We start from the raw sequence: 18,197 nt of genomic DNA, 5'->3' as shown, positions 1-18,197 counted from the left end.
CACATAGCCACAGGATGGGGACCTGGATGGGGCACATAGCCACAGGATGGGGACCTGCATGGGGCACATAACCACAGGATGGGGACCTGGATGGGGCACATAGCCACAGGATGGGGACCTGGATGGGGCACATAGCCACAGGATGGGGACCTGGATGGGGCACATAGCCACAGGATGGGGACCTGGATGGGGCACATAACCACAGGATGGGGACCTGGATGGGGCACATAGCCACAGGATGGGGACCTGGATGGGGCACATAGCCACAGGATGGGGACCTGGATGGGGCACATAGCCACAGGATGGGGACCTGGATGGGACACATAGCCACAGGATGGGGACCTGGATGGGGCACATAGCCACAGGATGGGGACCTGCATGGGGCACATAACCACAGGATGGGGACCTGGATGGGGCACATAGCCACAGGATGGGGACCTGGATGGGGCACATAGCCACAGGATGGGGACCTGGATGGGGCACATAGCCACAGGATGGGGACCTGGATGGGGCACATAGCCACAAGATGGGGACCTGGATGGGGCACATAGCCACAGGATGGGGACCTGGATGGGGCACATAGCCACAAGATGGGGACCTGGATGGGGCACATAGCCACAGGATGGGGACCTGGATGGGGCACATAGCCACAGGATGGGGACCTGGATGGGGCACATTACTACAAGATGTTTGCCATTATTACTATATGATGCTAATTGTAAGACAATATTACTGAATGTGGCCAATTGGGGGAAACAAAATTGTAAAAATCAAAAAAATAAAAATAAAGCATGAAAAAATATTGGGCACTAAAAATGCTGTTTTATATGTAAACTAAAGTAAACACAAAAAAGTGCACGTTTATTATCGCCACATCCATAACGACCCAAGCTATAAAAAAATAAACACGGAAAAAATGTTCAAAAGGTGTATACAAAAAAAAATGGTATCACTAAAAATGTCACATTGAACAAAGAATGCGGCCCCCCAAATTCAAATTTTTTCCATGTGCGGCCCATATACCCAGCCGAGTTTGAGACCCCTGCTCTATGCAGACGTCTCCCATTGCCATTGATCTGTTATACATTCAGCTCTTGGATATCATTGATTTGTACGCTCCATCTAATCTGATTCGCCATTACAATGCTCCACAGTAATCTGATTCGCCATTACAATGCTCCACAGTAATCTGATTCGCCATTACAATGCTCCACAGTAATCTGATTCGCCATTACAATGCTCCACAGTAATCTCACCAGTGTTCTGTACTTGTTCTCGTCTGTTTTACAATGATGCATCTATTTGCCTCCCGTTGATATGACAGATAATGCTCGGTATATCTGCGGCTCTATGATCCTTTGCCAGGATATTATACTTTGCACCAGATCAGATGCGGGTGGATTTCCTTGTAAATCTTCTACTATGTAATCAGTTTTGATTTGCATATTTTTTTCCCCTTTATATGTTCATTGTTATAGGTTTATAGTTTCTCCATATTGGTTATTGTGCATATTATTTTATATTATATTTTTACGTGTCAGATCGATAAGAACAATATTTCTATTCACAATTTAGACATTGATGCGTTTTATCTGTTTATTGGACATTGTTATTGCGATGCTCTATACTGAATCAATCATCCATCTCATGCATACATGTTCCTGTCCCTCTATAATCAGCATATCCTCCCACCTTCCGGTGCTATAGTTGATGGCATTTGCGATGTTCGGACCCTGTGATCTCACACCTGTACACTTAATCCCGGTGTTGTGTTCCTATATGGGATAATCCCCTGGCAGCTAACACCGGTGGTCTTCACACAAATGTCCTGCAATAAACAGTTTATATACAGAGGGGGATACGGATATGCATGAATAAGAGTATGAGGTCTAATTCTATCTTATTTTTCACCATCATGGTGTTTTGCATTTCTGGCTTGTTGTGTGACGCTTGCAATGATCATCTTGTCTGTATTTGATCTCGTTGCCTTCAATGTGAACTGTGGCCGGGATTTTCTTCACACCTTTTGCATGTCTAATTGATTTCTCATTTCGTGTCATGTGTCTCCATTGTGCCTGTATATATATATATATGACTTCATTGTCCTTTTCTCATCTGCTATAACTAAGGGCGCAACCCTAGCGCCAGAAACGCGTAAGAATTTTACATTTTTTGTTTGTTTTTAAATGATCCAATACATTTTTCTCATATTTTACCTGTTGGAGTGCTGATTTTCTCCTTCTCGTTTTCTTCATATGGCTGTGCTCACCAGCGGGACCGGCACCCTTCAGTGGACTATCTTCACCCTGTTTGGATTCAGCGTTGTAGCTCCCTAACCCTCCCTCCTGTTTCTTCACAATATTGTAACACGTATCCTAGGCCTCGATGTTCCCCATACAAACTTGCTGTTAGAATTGTTGAGACGGGAGAAAAAGGTCTGAGGAACGCAGACCGGAACGGTCTGAAATATATAAAGATCTGGTAAAATGTCCATTTTGATCACACTAATACAACCAAACTAGGACAAGGGTTTCAAGTTATAATTCATTCGATTTTTAACCATTTGTTCAAGGATGGGGGATATAATTTAAAAGATACAGATCATCCAAGTTCCCCAGAATTTGTATACCCAGGTACTTAATTGTGTCTTTCTGACACTTAAAGGGGAAGTTAGAAATTATTGTGTCAGTTCAGGGTTAAAAGTTATGTTCATGGCCTCTGTTTTAGAGTAGTTGACTTTAAAATTGCTTACATGGCCGAGTTATTCAAATTCCTTTATTATAGAGAGAAATGAGATCATTGGGTTTGAAAATAGAGCAACAAGTCGTCTGCGTATAGAGCTAGCTTATAGTGATGTGAGCCTATAGTAACTCCACTAATATCTGGATTTTTTTGTAATGCTACCGCAAAATGTTCCATCACCAATGTGTATAGGAGAGGTGATAAGGGACACCCTTGTCTCGTCCCCTTTTTAATAGAAAATGTGTCAGATAGTAGGCCGTTTACCCTATCGCTTTAGGGTCAGTGTATAATGATAGAAATTTAGATAACAAGAAAGAGTCCAACCTAATTTGTGGTAGGGTGCTCTTCAAGAAAGTCCAATGCACTGTGTCGAACGCTTTTTTAGCGTAGGCAGAAACAAGGCACATTGGGAGCCCCTGTTTTTTGCATGTGAAATTAACGTTTTATTTTTATTATCACGAGCTTCTCTGCCCTTAATGAAGCCAACCTGATCGTTCCTGACAATTGAGGGTAGATAGTGGGAGAGCCGTGTAGTAATTACTTTAGAGAATATTTTGACGTCTACATTATTTAATGATATTGGATGAATATTAGGGCAGGTATTTGGTCCTTTTCCAGACTTTGACAAAACCATTATATGAGCCTCAAGTGATTGGGGGGTAAAGGGGAGTCTTCTGAAATATTGAGCACTTTGGCTAAAAATGGTAATAATTAGGGGGAAAACATCTCACAAAATCTATTACTAAATCCATCTGGCCCAAGGCTCTTCCCGATAGGGAATGATTTATTGGCCTGTCCTATCTCTTGTTCAGTGAAAGCTTTGTCTAGTATCTCCTGCTCAGGGGTCTGTAAGGAAGGAACGGCAGTGTCCATAATATATTTGTCATTTTTAGTTTCAAGAATATTAGGTGGCATGTCATGGTATTGTCCATGAATATTATATAGTGAACTATAAAAGAAACTAAATTCTTCCGCTATGTCAATGGGGTTATGAATTTCTGGCCCGGGTGCCCCTTTTATTTTGGATACGTATGTCCTTTACACGTGTGGATGTAACCTCCTTGTCAATGAGCAACCACATTTATTTGCGACTTCGTAGGAGTATCTTCACATGTGATCTTGTCATTTTGTATACGTTTGATCTAGTAAAGACCTTCCCTCCTTTCTTTTTTTCAATCAGATCATTTTTATTTTACAAAACAAAGAAAAACCAAAATTTTCTTTTTTTTAAATAAACTTTGTGACAAAGAAAAAGAAAAACCAGTAACAATACAAGAACCGGTTTACAATGATATAAATGCCAATATCGCTCTATAGTACAAAGTTTTGGAACAGTAATTTGTGCATAAATATCGGAATACTTCCTGACGGCTTATTTTTTTCCTATTGAGACATCAAAAGAAAAAGAATATATCTAAGAAGGGGCAATAGTGTGGACTGAGACAATTATTTGCTGACACCTTGGGTATAAGGATATAAATTCCTGGTTTACTGTAAGGAAATGGACAAACGATCCAGTATAGTATTTCTGAGAAGGTTCTTTGAAGCAATACCTGGGGTAATTAACCATTGCTCCCATATTTGTATGAATTTCTTGAGAGCGTTCCTTTAATATAAGATCCCCTATCCAAGCATAGAGTGTTATTTATCCTGGATTTTAGTTCTGTTATCGTTGGGGGAGAATTGTCTATCCAATGTAGTGCCAACAACTTTCTGGCTTGGAATAATATTCTTGAGCTAGCTACTGCCATATGGGAGTCTGGGTCTACGTCCTCTCCCAGGAGTCCTAGGATACAGATTTTAGGTTCCAACTGAAGTAGTATCCCAAATACAGATCGTTCTTGTACTATCACCCCCTTCCAGTAGTCGCCAATATTCCCACATCATATGCATCAGGTGGGCGTCATTTTGACCACATCTAGGACATGTGTAATCCGTTTGTATTTCAATTTTAAATAAAATACTTGGGGATCTATATACCCTATGAATGAGAAGAATTCGGGACAATCTTTGTGACTCTGACAATGAAAGTGTCGGTGTCAAATCCAGTATTTCCCCCATTGCTCCTCAGATAATGGACCCACATCCTCCTCCCATTTTGTCTTAACTATCAATATTATCCAAATGTAGGGCCAGTAACTGCCTATAAATAAAGGTTAATAGACCTTTTGTATCCACTGCTTTAGCAATGGTATCTATTGGGTGATGTCTATCAATCAGTATGGCGTTTAGTCTAGTACCCCTATCCTCCCACTCACTAACATTTTTTAGTTTATGTAGCGCTGGTAAGTTATAGTTGTGCCATAAAGGAGTATAATTTGTGTACTTTCCAATCCCCAGAATATTTTTACTCCTATCCCACACCTTATATATTAACTTTAGTGTACGACATTTTAAGTTATTTTCTCGAGGAAGCCCCATATCTAGTACCGAGAATGGAAGCTTCCACTTGGTTCCTTCCATAAGTAGGTGCCCTGAAATACCACAATATTTATCCCATCCATGAAACTACTTTAGCTCCCTTCTAGCGTTAAGCAGGTCTACATATACCTGGAGGGAAGCACATCGTTTATGTTGTTTGTCAAGTAGATCCATCCGCTCAAGCAAATGGGAGACTTTAGCTGTTCTCTCTTTTTTTTAGCCTTTATCTATGTTTTATTATTATCCCTCTGAGGACACATGTGAGTGCTTCCCATTTAAATGGTAAGGCAGTTTCATCATGCTCATATATTTGAAGGAGTCTATAGTCTCATGAAGGTCTGAGACACAGAGTGAGTCTTTCAGCAGATTATCATTTAGGTTCCAACATGTGAAGCCTTGGTGGAGTCCGGCATAGTCAGATCTATAATATAACGGGAGATGCATGTCTCTGTCTGAAGCCTTTATAGACTGTGCCGTTACAGGTAAGAGGAGTGTGTATGGCGCCAGAGATCACGGTATGCGTAGACACTGAACGCATACTGCGATCTCCCGGCGCCATACTTACCTGACCGGAAGGAGCATTGCCGCATCGCCTCTCTTCGCCGGAGACTGGGGCAGGAGTGAAGGTGTCGGAATCAGCATATGCACGTAGCGCTATCCGGCGCCATTTTACTGAAGACACATTTGCAGTGTGTCTTCAGCAAAATGGCGCCGGACAGCGCGGTATGGGCATGTGCGTACTCCGGAGCCGCACTCCTTCCCCAGCCTCCAGCAGAACAGAACACTTCAGCGCTGGAGCACAGAGAAGAAAGGTAAGATTAAGTGTTTATTTTTTTGTATGTGTGCAGCGTGAAAGGGATGAGGGGTGGCATACATACCAGGATTGGGGGGTGATGGGGCCACACATATCAGGATTGGGGGATGAGGGGTACCAAGCATACCAGGATTGGGGGATGAGGGGTACCATGCATACCAGGATGAGGGGTACCACACATACCAGGATTGGAGGGGTGAGGGGTGACATACATACCAGTATAGGGATGAGGAGTGCCATGCATACAAGGATTGGTGGGTGAGGGGTGCCATGCATACCAGAATAGGGATGAGGGGTACCATACATACCAGGATAGGGATGGGGTACCATGCATACCAGGATAGGGACGAGGGGTACCCTACATACCAGGATAGGAATGCGGGATACCATGCATACCAGGATAGAAATGTGGGGTACCATGCATACCAGGATGAAGGGTACCATGCATACCAGAATAAGGATGAGGGGTACCATGTATACCAGTATGGGGATGAGGGGTGTCATACATACCAGGATAGGGGATAGGGCGCCATGCATACCAGGATAGGGATGAGGGAGCCATATATACCATGATTGGGGATGAGGCGTGCCCTGCATACCAGGATGAGGAATTGGGTGCCATGCATACCAGGTTTCTGGGATGAGGAGGCCATACATACCAGAATTGGGATGAGGGGTGCCATGTATACCAGGATGAGGGATGGGGTGTCATGCATACCAGGATAGGGATGAGGGGTACCCTACATACCAGGATAGGAATGCGGGGTACCATGCATACCAGGATAGGGATGAGGGGTACCATACATACCAGGATAGGGATGAGGGGTACCATACATACCAGGATAGGAATGTGGGGTACCATGCATACCAGGATGAGGGGTACCATGCATACCAAAATAGGGATGAGGGGTACCATGCATACCAGTATAGGGATGAGGGGTGCCATACGCACTAGGATAGGGGATTGGGTGCCATATATACCAGTATTGGGGATGAGGCATGCATTGCATAGCAGGATGAGCGATTGGGTGCCATGCATACCAGGTTTCTGAGATGAGGAGGCCATACATACCATAATTGGGATGAGGGGTGCCATGTATACCAGAATGAGGGATGGGGTGCCATGCATACCAGGACGAGTGGTACCATACATACCAGGATAGGGATGAGGGGTACCATGCATACCAGGATAGGAATGAGGGGCACCATGCATACCAGGAAGAGGGATGGGGTGCCATGCATACCAGGAAGAGGGATGGGGTGACATGCATACCAGGATTGGGGGATGAGTGGTGCCATGCATACCAGGATGAGGGATTTGGTAACATACATACCAGGATTGGGATGAGGGGTGCAATGTATACCAGATTTGGAATGAGGGGTGCCATGCTTACCAGGATTGGGGGATGAGGAGGCCATACATACCAGGATTGGGGGATGAGGGGGTGCCATACATACCAGGATAGGGATGAGGGGTACCATTCATACCAGGATGAGGGGTACCATGCATACCAGGATGAGTGATGGGGTGCCATGCATACCAGGATTGGGGGATGAGTGGTGCCATGCATACCAGGATGAGGGATTTGGTACCATACATATCAGGATTGGGATGAGGGGTGCAATGTACACCAGATTTGGAATGAGAGGTGCCATGCATACCAAGATTGGGGATGAGAGGTGCCATGCATACCAGGATTGGGGATGAGGGGTGCCATGCATACCAGGATTGGGGGTGAGGGGTGCTATGCATAACAGGATTGGGAATGAGGGGTGCTATGCATAACAGGATTGGGAATGAGGGGTGTCATGCATACCAGGATGGGGATGAGGGGTGCCATGCATACTAGGATGGGGATGAGGGGTGCCATGCATACCGGGATAGGATGGTGGGGGCAGCAGAAATACCAGGAGGGGGGCAGCACATACCCGCATGGGAGACTATATACCAATAAAAATGCTCGCCACCCGGGCATAGAACGGGTTCAATAGCTAGTTACAATATACAGGAGCATGATCTGACCATACAGCAGTTCCTACCTGAGATGTAGGTTGCCATGTAGGCAAGTGACGGCTAATTAAGAAAAGGACTATATGGCTATGCATATTGTGTAAAGGAGTATAATAGGTATAATCCTTTATGTCTGGATGCAGTATTCTCCATACATCGCCCGGTTGAGACCAAAGCACAATTAGCAAAGCTTTTGTTTGTGTTTTAGATTGGTGACTCCAGCCCCGGGACGCGTCTAAAGAAGGATCCAAGACAAAATTAAAGTCACCTACAAGATCATAAGGTCCTCCGCAAAATATTTTAGTTTGTTTAAGTAATGACGACATGTCTTAATTTGGTCACAATTAGGGAGATAAAAGTTTTCAAAAGTCAAAATTTTGGAGTAGATGGAGATCTTAACAAACACGTACCTCCTCTCCGTGTCAGACAGTGTTTCTACAATAGTATGCAGCAGTGATCTGTGGCGGCCTATACTCAGCACCTTAGACTTCAAAACTGCATTTTTCTGGGACGCCAAGATGAATAATATCTATTAGTAAACTGAGGTACAGTATATGATCGCCTCTAAAGTGTGACTCCTGAAGAAAGAGAAAATGTACGTGCTGTTTATGCCTACGATAAAACACTTGAGCTCCTTTCTCTGGAACATTAAGTCCTCTGACATTCAATGCGCAAGGTTTGAGTTGTGCCATATTATATGAAAAAAAGGGGTAATGGAAGAGAGAAAGATTAAGAGAAAAGAGGAAGTATAGACGGTAGATAGTAACGTCAACCTCTCAGTGTCTAAGAAGTATAGATTATGAATATATCAAAACAGTAGGAAATTGCGAAACAAGCAGATCCCAATGCAAGTCCCTAACTGGGGGCTGTCTCTACAGGCGTAAGTCAAACTTTCAGTTCTAGCATTCCTATTAGGGGGAACCATGGAATATAAAGCAAGTAATGTAATACAGCCTGATATTACAGTAATATCATGTGAACTCAACTTATATGCCGGTCTAAGATCTTATATGAACTTAGACATTCTATATAGTGGAAGAGTGGAACCTAATGCTCTATTTAGATATATCTAATTATATGCTTAAAGAAATAAGTAAGCATCTGCAAACTGTCTCTCATCAGGGAAGACCAGATTCATTTGAGGAGCTCATATGATTGGCAGGTTCCTTTCCCATCGGGCTGCATCACCATCAAGTTCCTGATCCATTGAACGCCTTCTGTGATGTGCTGGAACTCTCTGTGGCAATGGTGGAGCAGGTGGCCAGTCAGATATTTGGAATGTCCAGGGCATCACAGAAAGGTCTCATGTTGCTTGAATCTTTGAAAATATACAGTTGTAATGGGTACCCCCAGGAGTACATCAGGCCATTTCCCCGGATGGCATCAAGTAGTGGTTTCAATACCCTTCTTTTAGCAAGTGTCATTCAGGATAGTTATGTGAGCAATTATATGCATTTTCCATTTAAATCACCAGGACCCAACTCCTCTGCTTTCCTCACAATGGCCTCTTTTACATTGAAAAAATGTATGCGACAGATAATGTCCCTTGGACGCTCAGGATCTGGGCCATGGTTGCCTATTGTACGGTGCGCCTTTTAAATCTCCACCTCCTTATCAATAGAATCACCAAGGATATTATTGAATAATGATCGCAGTGTTGGCATAATCACTTGTGCATTGATGCTTTCAGGTATACCCCTTATCCAGATATTATTGTGATTTTCTTGATCATCAACCATATTAAACAGATGGTTTATTTACTGGCTGTGAAGATCCAGTGTTAGTTTCTGAGCATTATGATGGCCTCTAACTTGGACGACATTATCCTCTAATCTCTGTACCTTGTCAGTAAGCTGTGACAGGATAGAAGCGAGGGGACGTATTTCAGTATTGTATGTAGTCTCCAGCCTCTGAATATATTGCTCCATATCTTCTTTAGTAGGGATAGACGCAATCTGATATACAAATCAGTTATGTTGTTCCCCATATCAGAATAACCTGTGGCTGGGGGGTAAATGTCCCTGTGAAGCAAGCACTGCTCAGCATGGGGGCTTTGGTGAGAGTACAGGGAGATTTATGGAGCGGTTTTCTTGTGAGGCCTACATTAAGAGAAGTTGGTGCAGGACTTACAGTCTGGAGCTGTCTGGCATCATGAGGGTTAAGACTGCTTCTTTTTCCACCCTGAGGTGAGGCAGTAATGGCTCTGGATCAGGAAGATAAGACCTTCCATAAGAAACACTGCATACCAGACATGCTGACAGAGGTGGAGGACCTCAGATTAACCTCTGATCTCCTCTTCTTTCTTTCCCATATCAGACAGCATGTTGGAGGCTGTAAATAGCTTATAATTCCCCCAGGAGCACGATCTGAAGAGAGTGCTCTAAGTGTGTGCGTTCTCTTGGTGCTATGTCCAGGCCATGTCCTTTCTGGAGATGTACAATACGTCTAAAGGTGGCGTTGATTGAGAGCAGGATTGTGTGATGTAACAACCTTGTGTGATGTAACAACCTTATGGAAACGCGATGGAAACGGCGCCAGAATAGGAAGTGCGTATGTGTGTTTTTATTTTAACAAGGCCAAACATGAGGAATGAGAAGGAGTTGTCCTAGTAGTGGACAACCCCTTTATGAAGATACAATTTTTGGTTAAAAATGAAAAAGGCTTCTACAATGTGTGACCTCTCTGAAGTTTGTTAAGGGTTGATTTCTGTGTAAAACATTTCCCGCATTAAGAACATGAAAATGGCTTCTCATCTGTGTGAGTTCTCTGGTGACTAAGAAGTGATGATTTCTTCACAAAACATTTCCCACATTCTGAACAGGAAAAAGGTTTCTCCCCTGTGTGAGTTCTCTGGTGCTTAACCAAATCTGATTTATCTTTAAAACATTTCCCACATTGTGAACAGGAAAAAGGCTTCTTCCCTGTGTGAGTTCTCTGGTGCTTAACCAAATCTGATTTATCTTTAAAACATTTCCCACATTCTGAACAGGAAAAAGGCTTCTCCCCTGTGTGATTTCTCTTGTGCTTAACCAAACCTGATTTATGGATAAAACATTTCCCACATTCTGAACAGGAAAAAGGTTTCTCCCCTGTGTGACTTCTCTGGTGTATATCCAAATCTGATTTCTGGCTAAAACATTTCCCACATTCTGAACAGCAAAAAGGCTTTTCCCCTGTGTGATTTCTCTTGTGCTTAACCAAACCTGATTTATTGATAAAACATTTCCCACATTCTGAACAGGAAAAAGGTTTCTCCCCTGTGTGACTTCTCTGGTGTATAACCAAATCTGATTTCTGGATAAAACATTTCCCACATTCTGAACAGGAAAAAGGCTTTTCCCCTGTATGTGTTCTGTTGTGCTTAACCAAAACTGATTTCTGGATAAAACATTTCCCACATTCTGAACAGGAAAAAGGCTTCTCCCCTGTGTGAGTTCTCTGGTGTATAACCAAATCTGATTTCCGGCTCAAACATTTCCCACATTCTGAACAGCAAAAAGGCTTCTCCCCTGTGTGAGTTCTCTCATGTCTGATAAAACTTGATTTCTCTGTAAAACATTTTCCACTTTCTGAACAAGAAAATAGCTTCTCCTCTGTGTGACTTCTCTGGTGATTAACAAGATTTGATTTTTGGTTAAAAAATTTCCCACCGTTGAAACAAAAAAATCTATTCTCCGCTGTGTGAATGCTTTGATGTTTAAGAAAAAACTTTTCGAGGGAAAAACTATTTCCATATTCTGAACATGAAAATGGCTTCTTTGCTTGAGGAGCACTTCGTTTTTTAATGCTTATTTTGTGACTTTGATTTTCCTTAGTGGTCGGTAATGAATCAGAAGACAGGACCTGTTTCAAATGATCAGATGACAGATCTTTGCTGTGAAGGGATGATGGTATATCTGGAGTAATGGCATTCACTTCAGTTGTATCTTGGGGGATCTCAAGATCATCTGATTTAAAAATTGAAGATGTCAGCTGTCCCTCTGATCTCCTGGTACAGTCATCTGCCAAGAATAAAACCAATTATTAGTTATGAATAACATATCCTTAAAATTTATATTGTTGAATATTTCTACTTAAACTCTCCGTAAAAATGTACTTTATGTAAAAGTATCATTATTTACCAAGAAAACATATCACAAAAAAAAATCAGCCTTACCAACACCAAATCAGATAACAAATGCATTAGCATTTTAGTGTTGGCTGGGTGTACTGTGGTGTCTGTCCATGTGGGGTGCACTTATATAGTGCTGGGCAGCCTTCCTGATGTAATAGTATGGATATCATCACTATTCTAAGCCAGACACTGTGCATCACACCTACCTGTGTGACTGGCGTCCTATGCAAGCTTCTTCTGTGTGCATCTTTAATACTAGGCAACCACCCTCTCCATGAATTGGTATGACTATGAGTGGTTGCTCCACCAGTATTTTGCACCTGCGCTGCCCCCCCCCCTTTATCATGGGGGTCTGCGGCATCCTGCTAGTGCATTTGTTATATGATTTGGTGTTGGTAAGGCTGTATCTTTTTCTGTGATTTTTTTTTTTCATTTTGCCCTATGTTAGCCGTCATTATTCACCAAGACAATAACAGTTCACAGTCTAATAGAAAACCTCATAGGATGAACCAGTGGATCGTAGTGTTCAACTGTTTGTTAATTCTGCCTCCCAAATATGGAATAAAAAGCCACCAAACAATGTTATGTAGGCGAAAATAATATCAATAAAAACTTCTACTCATCTCACAAAAAACAAGTCCCCACTCAGGTCCATCATCTGTCAATAGAAAAACAGAGGTTTCCACATTATTAGTGGCTCAAGGGCTCTTGAAAAGCAACATGGCTTCCATAACCCAATCCAGCAATATCCGCTCTCCCAAAGTCTAATCTCCCCCTCGCTTCTGAGCCTTGCAGTGCACCCAAACCACATTCAACATCCAGGTATTTGGCATTACTATAGTGAGAAGAACCCACTTAATTTACGGTGTGTGTCTCCTGGAGCACAATCTGGGCACTATGTGTTTTGTACTGAAATTATATATTTGTAATTTTCACTCTCCATCATCCACCGTGTGCTAATTTCCGGAAAGTGCCTGTGGAGTCAAAATAGTCACTACTCCTATAGATTATTTCACTGAGGGTTATAATATCCAAAATGGAGTCACTTTATGGGGATTTCTACTGCTCTGGTTTTCTGATATTTTATCATATTAGGGCTTCTGCAAATGGTGGGTCCCATCTCCTCTGGGATCTGCTCCTGCGACGTCTGCTTCTCTCACCAGGAGCCGCCTTATTCATCCTGCAGGCGGCGCTGTGATGGAGGAGACGTCAGAATCAGAAGCTCTGGGTGGCGCAGGCTCTGTCCAGCCACTAAGATTAGGGTTCCTGGGACCAGTAGTACCATCCAGTCTGGCAGTATGGGTGTGTGTGCTGTCCAGCTGGAGTAATCTGCTCCCTGCTTCAGCCATTTGGAAAGCACCGCACCCTACTAAAGCTTGGAGCATATTGCCGGAAGCTGCCAGATACAGCCTTGTTCTCCTCTGGGTCAGTCCTCTGTGCTCAGCTCTCGGCTTATGTATTTGTTTCCTGTTGTGACCTCGGCCCGTTTACTGACTACTCTTGTGTGATTTTATATTTTCTCTGACCTCCTGGTTCTGACCCAGCTATCTGACTATTCTTCTTGCCATCTCACACCACAGAACATTAGGTAACACTGTGGCCCAAGCTTAGGGGTCTCTGCCTAAGTCCAAATCCATGTAGAGGGGTTAAAGGATGATGAGCAAGGCAAACCTGGGATCTGGAAAATGGAGTAGATAGTGCCAAGCCTGTTTGTGGTAGCCATCTTTTGAGCTGCCAGGTGACAATGAACAGTGTCCCCAATACATTGTGTCTGCACACTATCCCAGCAAAATCTGCATTCAAATAGCTAAATGGCGCTCCTTCCCTTTTTAACGTGCCATGTGCCCAGACAGTAGTGTACAGCTGTATATAGGGTATTGTCAGATTCAAGAGAAGTTGGAAGTTTGCAAGGTCCATTTGTTTCCAATTATCCTTTGTGAAGAATTCCAAAGTTATCACCACAAAGTGACACAAGTCAGATTTGAAAAATGGGCTCAGATAGGAACACAAAACTGGCTGCAAGAAGGGGTTAAATCAGAGTATTTTGGTCACTAACTACTATAGTCAAAACTGAGTATAGACCATAACACATCTACTGAAATGATCAAACTCAACAGTCTCCATCAGTAAGTAGTGAGTAACTAGTGGTGAAACCTCTCTGGGGTAATTAGAGTATGGGGCTCGGTGGCTCTTGGCAATCTAAACTATCGTAAGGGACAATATTTTCTGTCAGATGAATTTCAAGAAGAAATATTAGACGTTCAAAGAGAACTTTTTATAATAGTGCAGAGCTGAGGCGTCTTAAATTTAGCTTAGAGATATATCAGGGCGCAGGTGTAATGTTTTTATTGTTTCGTTTATCACAATCCTGTTTGAAGTTAGTCGGTTTTAAAAGAAATTGAAAAGTCAGGATAAAGGGAAACTCTGTTGTTATTGTACAAAAATTCACACTTGGCCCTCACTGCACATTTAATGTTGTAGATCATAAAAGTAAAGTTTGGCCAGAAAGACTGGACCTGGTCTTGTAGGAACCATATGAGAACATTAAGCAGCACAGAAGGGAGAGAAGGTAGATTCATCCAATAAGATATCAGGGATCTAGGAAGCCAACAGCATCATTACCCTCCGCTTTCTCTTACAGGCCCATCAAAATATTTTTTTCACGTGATTTTCTGGCTTTGTAGTTTACAGATCTGGGCAGGTAACGGTCAGCGTCTTCTAATCCCAGGGGGTAGGTGGATCCTCCAGGTTGTAAGTTCTATGGAAAAGGGTTTCAATGCCCAAAATCATTTGAACAGTTTTGGGTGGAAGAGAATGTTGTGGTCTAGAGGCAAAATGGTGATCACACGATTGTGATACAGCTGGACTACACAACCGATAAAGCAGCCACAGCCGGTGACTGAGAAGAATCTGTGACTTCTTTGCATTTAGTGGTTACTACTCACCTGGGTAGTCATATGTAGGAATCTCCTCTTTACACCGCTCACTAGCCCTTACATATGCCTCTATAGTATTAATATGGTTGAGATCTTCACCCTGAAACAAATATTGTAAAAGTCACAAGCAGATGAGAAGTCACATCTATGATCAGCTCTAATCCTGCCATCTCCGCCGTTCTCAATACACAAATATAAAACATATAAAACTGGTGGATAAAACAAGACTGAACACAAGACCTTCACAGCCGTCTACACATCATAGGGGAGATCTCATGACACCTTCTCTCCATCTACCTGATGATCCTGAGGAACATTTGGATCTTCTTGTTTACAGTTCTGTGGAAGAAAAGGACGGGGACATCTCTCTGGTGTTGTCCTCTTACTGGATACATCTGGAGGAAACACATACAGGGACTGAATTCATTCTTTACATACAGATAATTATAGGCCGTGTGGTTTTAGCCCTGTCTATTACCTGGTGATGTGAGGGGCTGGGGAACCTCCATCATGACGTCTTTGTACAAATCTTTGTGTCCTTCTAAATACTCCCACTCCTCCATGGAGAAATAGACAGCGACATCCTGACATCTTATAGGAACCTGACAAACACAATGATACCGTCATCCCCCCGATCCTTTCATAGCGTTACAGTATAATGTCCCAGCAGTGTCACCTCTCCAGTCAGCAGCTCAATCATCTTGTAGGTGAGTTCTAGAATCTTCTGGTCATTGATGTCCTCAAGTATGAAGGGGTGAGATGGAGGTCCTGTGATTGGGCTCAGGGGTCTTCCCCATCCCTCAGACACAGGGTCCTGACAGCGCTCACTAGAGGTCTTCTTCACTACTGTGTAATCCTGGTTATGGAGAGACACATTAATAAATCTCACTACAGACATTTCCAGAGTCCTCACCTCTCCAGTTCTGTTCATCTGTTATTCCCATAGATAAGAATGATGTAATGTGACGTCATCAGAATCTCTCACCTCTCCAGTAAGATGGAAGAGGATCTCTAGGGTGAGGTGTAATATCCTCTCTGCCATCTTGTCTCTATCCATATCAGTCTTTGATGGGTCCATAAGGAAAATTCTCTTAAATAGAAGATCTTCACTGAGAGGATCTGATATTGTGTAATAATACAATTACTGGAGATAATAAGGGGAAACATATGAGGAGATTTATTATTTTACAGTATTTAGTTTTCTGCTTTACATCTAGTAATAATACCTATATATTTTAGGCCACATACAACAAGCAGTTTCTTCCTTGGAGTCTGTAGCTGAACACGTTTCTCAAAGACTCATCTTCCATAAAGCTAATTCTCGTCTCATTTACCGACACTGCAATCGGCATTAGCAATACTGCAGGAGATATTCATTACACGTGACATGAGAAATAACTACTTCATGAGGAGGATGATGACATCTTCATCTTCAACTACGATTCTACAAACATATTTAGCCAGAGTTCTTCACTGACTACATCTCCACCGGCCGTCTATATGAATGTTTCCCGTCTTCCCCGGACTGTAATCTTCTATCACGTTAGATCTCATGCCTGATTCACACACAGAAGTTTGAGGCTTTGATACATGGTAAAGTTTTTAATATTAAACAGAGTAGGACTATCCTGAATGGGTTCATTTTACCATGGTGGGATAGCTTTGATGCTATTTTTGATCAAAAACAGTGTTACTAAGAACCCTATTTTATTTAAATGCACTTTTGGCTTTTATTTATTTATTTACAGCAGTGTTTATGATCATTTTTTTTCTTATAGTTTTTTTCTGATTTATGGCCATAGTAAACATGCATTCATGTGCTGCATGGATACCGACTTAAACCAAGCTCAAATTCTGTGTTTTTTCACCGGCACCATAGTGGCCCTGTGGGCTGCTGCTATGGATGATACACCCCTAACTATCCAACTATCATATGGTAAAAATCTCATAGGTCCGGTATTTATTAGTATCTGCACGAAGAATGGGGCTAAGTGAGTATTTATTAAAGGGAATCCACTCCCCACGGCCAGCAAGCATCAGAATCTTCACTGAATAAAAAGCCATTTCTCAGCAAACAGACCTCTAATATGAGGCATACAGGTATGTATAGATTCACATTTCTATCGCTTGTATGCCAATATTAGAGGTCAGATAAGTCCCAGGGGGTGACAGATTCCCTTTCATCAGCCGTGGGGTAATCATAAAACCAGATATGTATCAAGGTATTCTAAGGTGGTTAATGGTTGTGTAGTCAATGGGAGGCATGTGTCATAGAGGTGGCTGGTCTCTGTGATGTAACCCGGAGTGTTTCTCTAGAGCAGATAAGCACTAAGAGGATCGGTTGGTGCACCTGGGAGCCGGGTTACGGGTAGCTAGGAGAGAATGGGTGAGTCCAGCTACCCACATACCTCACCTCTGGGTGTGGTTAACAGCCTATAAAATGGAGGCTGTAGTTTGGCACATGGTCTGTGTGTTTGGAGGTAGATGGCCTCCTGTGTATGTTTGTCTTCAGACCAAGCCAGGATACTGGACGCTACCCCAGCTTGTGTGCCGCACAAGCTTGGCTGAGCAGAGACCTGCTAAGGACATTTACTTTGTTTGCCTGATCTAAAGGCTATTTTCTTTTCTGTTTGGCTTCTGGGTTTATGAAGCAATAAACCCACATGAACTTTTAAAGGAACATGCCTTCTGTTTTCCTCCTGTCACACCCAAGTGAGTAAAACCTCCACAAGTAGTGTTGGGCTGAGTTCACACGATGCGTATTTCATGCGTTTCCGCGGCGTTTTTGCCGTTGCGGAAACGCCACGGAAACGCATGAAAAACGCATGGTAGAAGGGAAGCAATGTTCCCCAATGGAAATCCGCATGTGCTGTGCCCATGATGCGGATTTTTCCGCAGCGTAAACGCTGCGCTCAAAAATCTGCAGCATGTCAATTAATCTTGCGTAAACGCAGCGTTTTCGCCGCCATTGACTTGCATTAGAACGCGCCAATTCCGCAAGACTGCATCTGTACTTGCGTAATTGGTGCGTTCTAATGTGCGGATGGTACCCGAGTGTGGAGAAGATGAGACTCTCCTCCACACCCAGGTACCATTAAAAAAGCTGTAAAACAAGAATAAAATAAAAAATATATATATACTTACCATCTGTCGGCCCGC

At 42.8% G+C, this 18,197-nt stretch overlaps 1 pseudogene; it reads right to left on the bottom strand.

Annotated features, from left to right (window-relative positions):
- Positions 1-18,197, bottom strand: part of LOC141191570 (uncharacterized) — a 773,803-nt pseudogene that overhangs the window by 89,931 nt on the left and 665,675 nt on the right.

The sequence above is a fragment of the Phyllobates terribilis genome, unplaced genomic scaffold (genome assembly GCF_046119375.1).
Source record: "Phyllobates terribilis strain yellow unplaced genomic scaffold, ASM4611937v1 Scaffold_47__1_contigs__length_9908305, whole genome shotgun sequence".
Taxonomy (NCBI): Eukaryota; Metazoa; Chordata; class Amphibia; order Anura; family Dendrobatidae; genus Phyllobates; species Phyllobates terribilis.
Note: the sequence above shows the minus strand (reverse complement) of the source record. Positions and strands in the feature narration are given on the sequence as shown.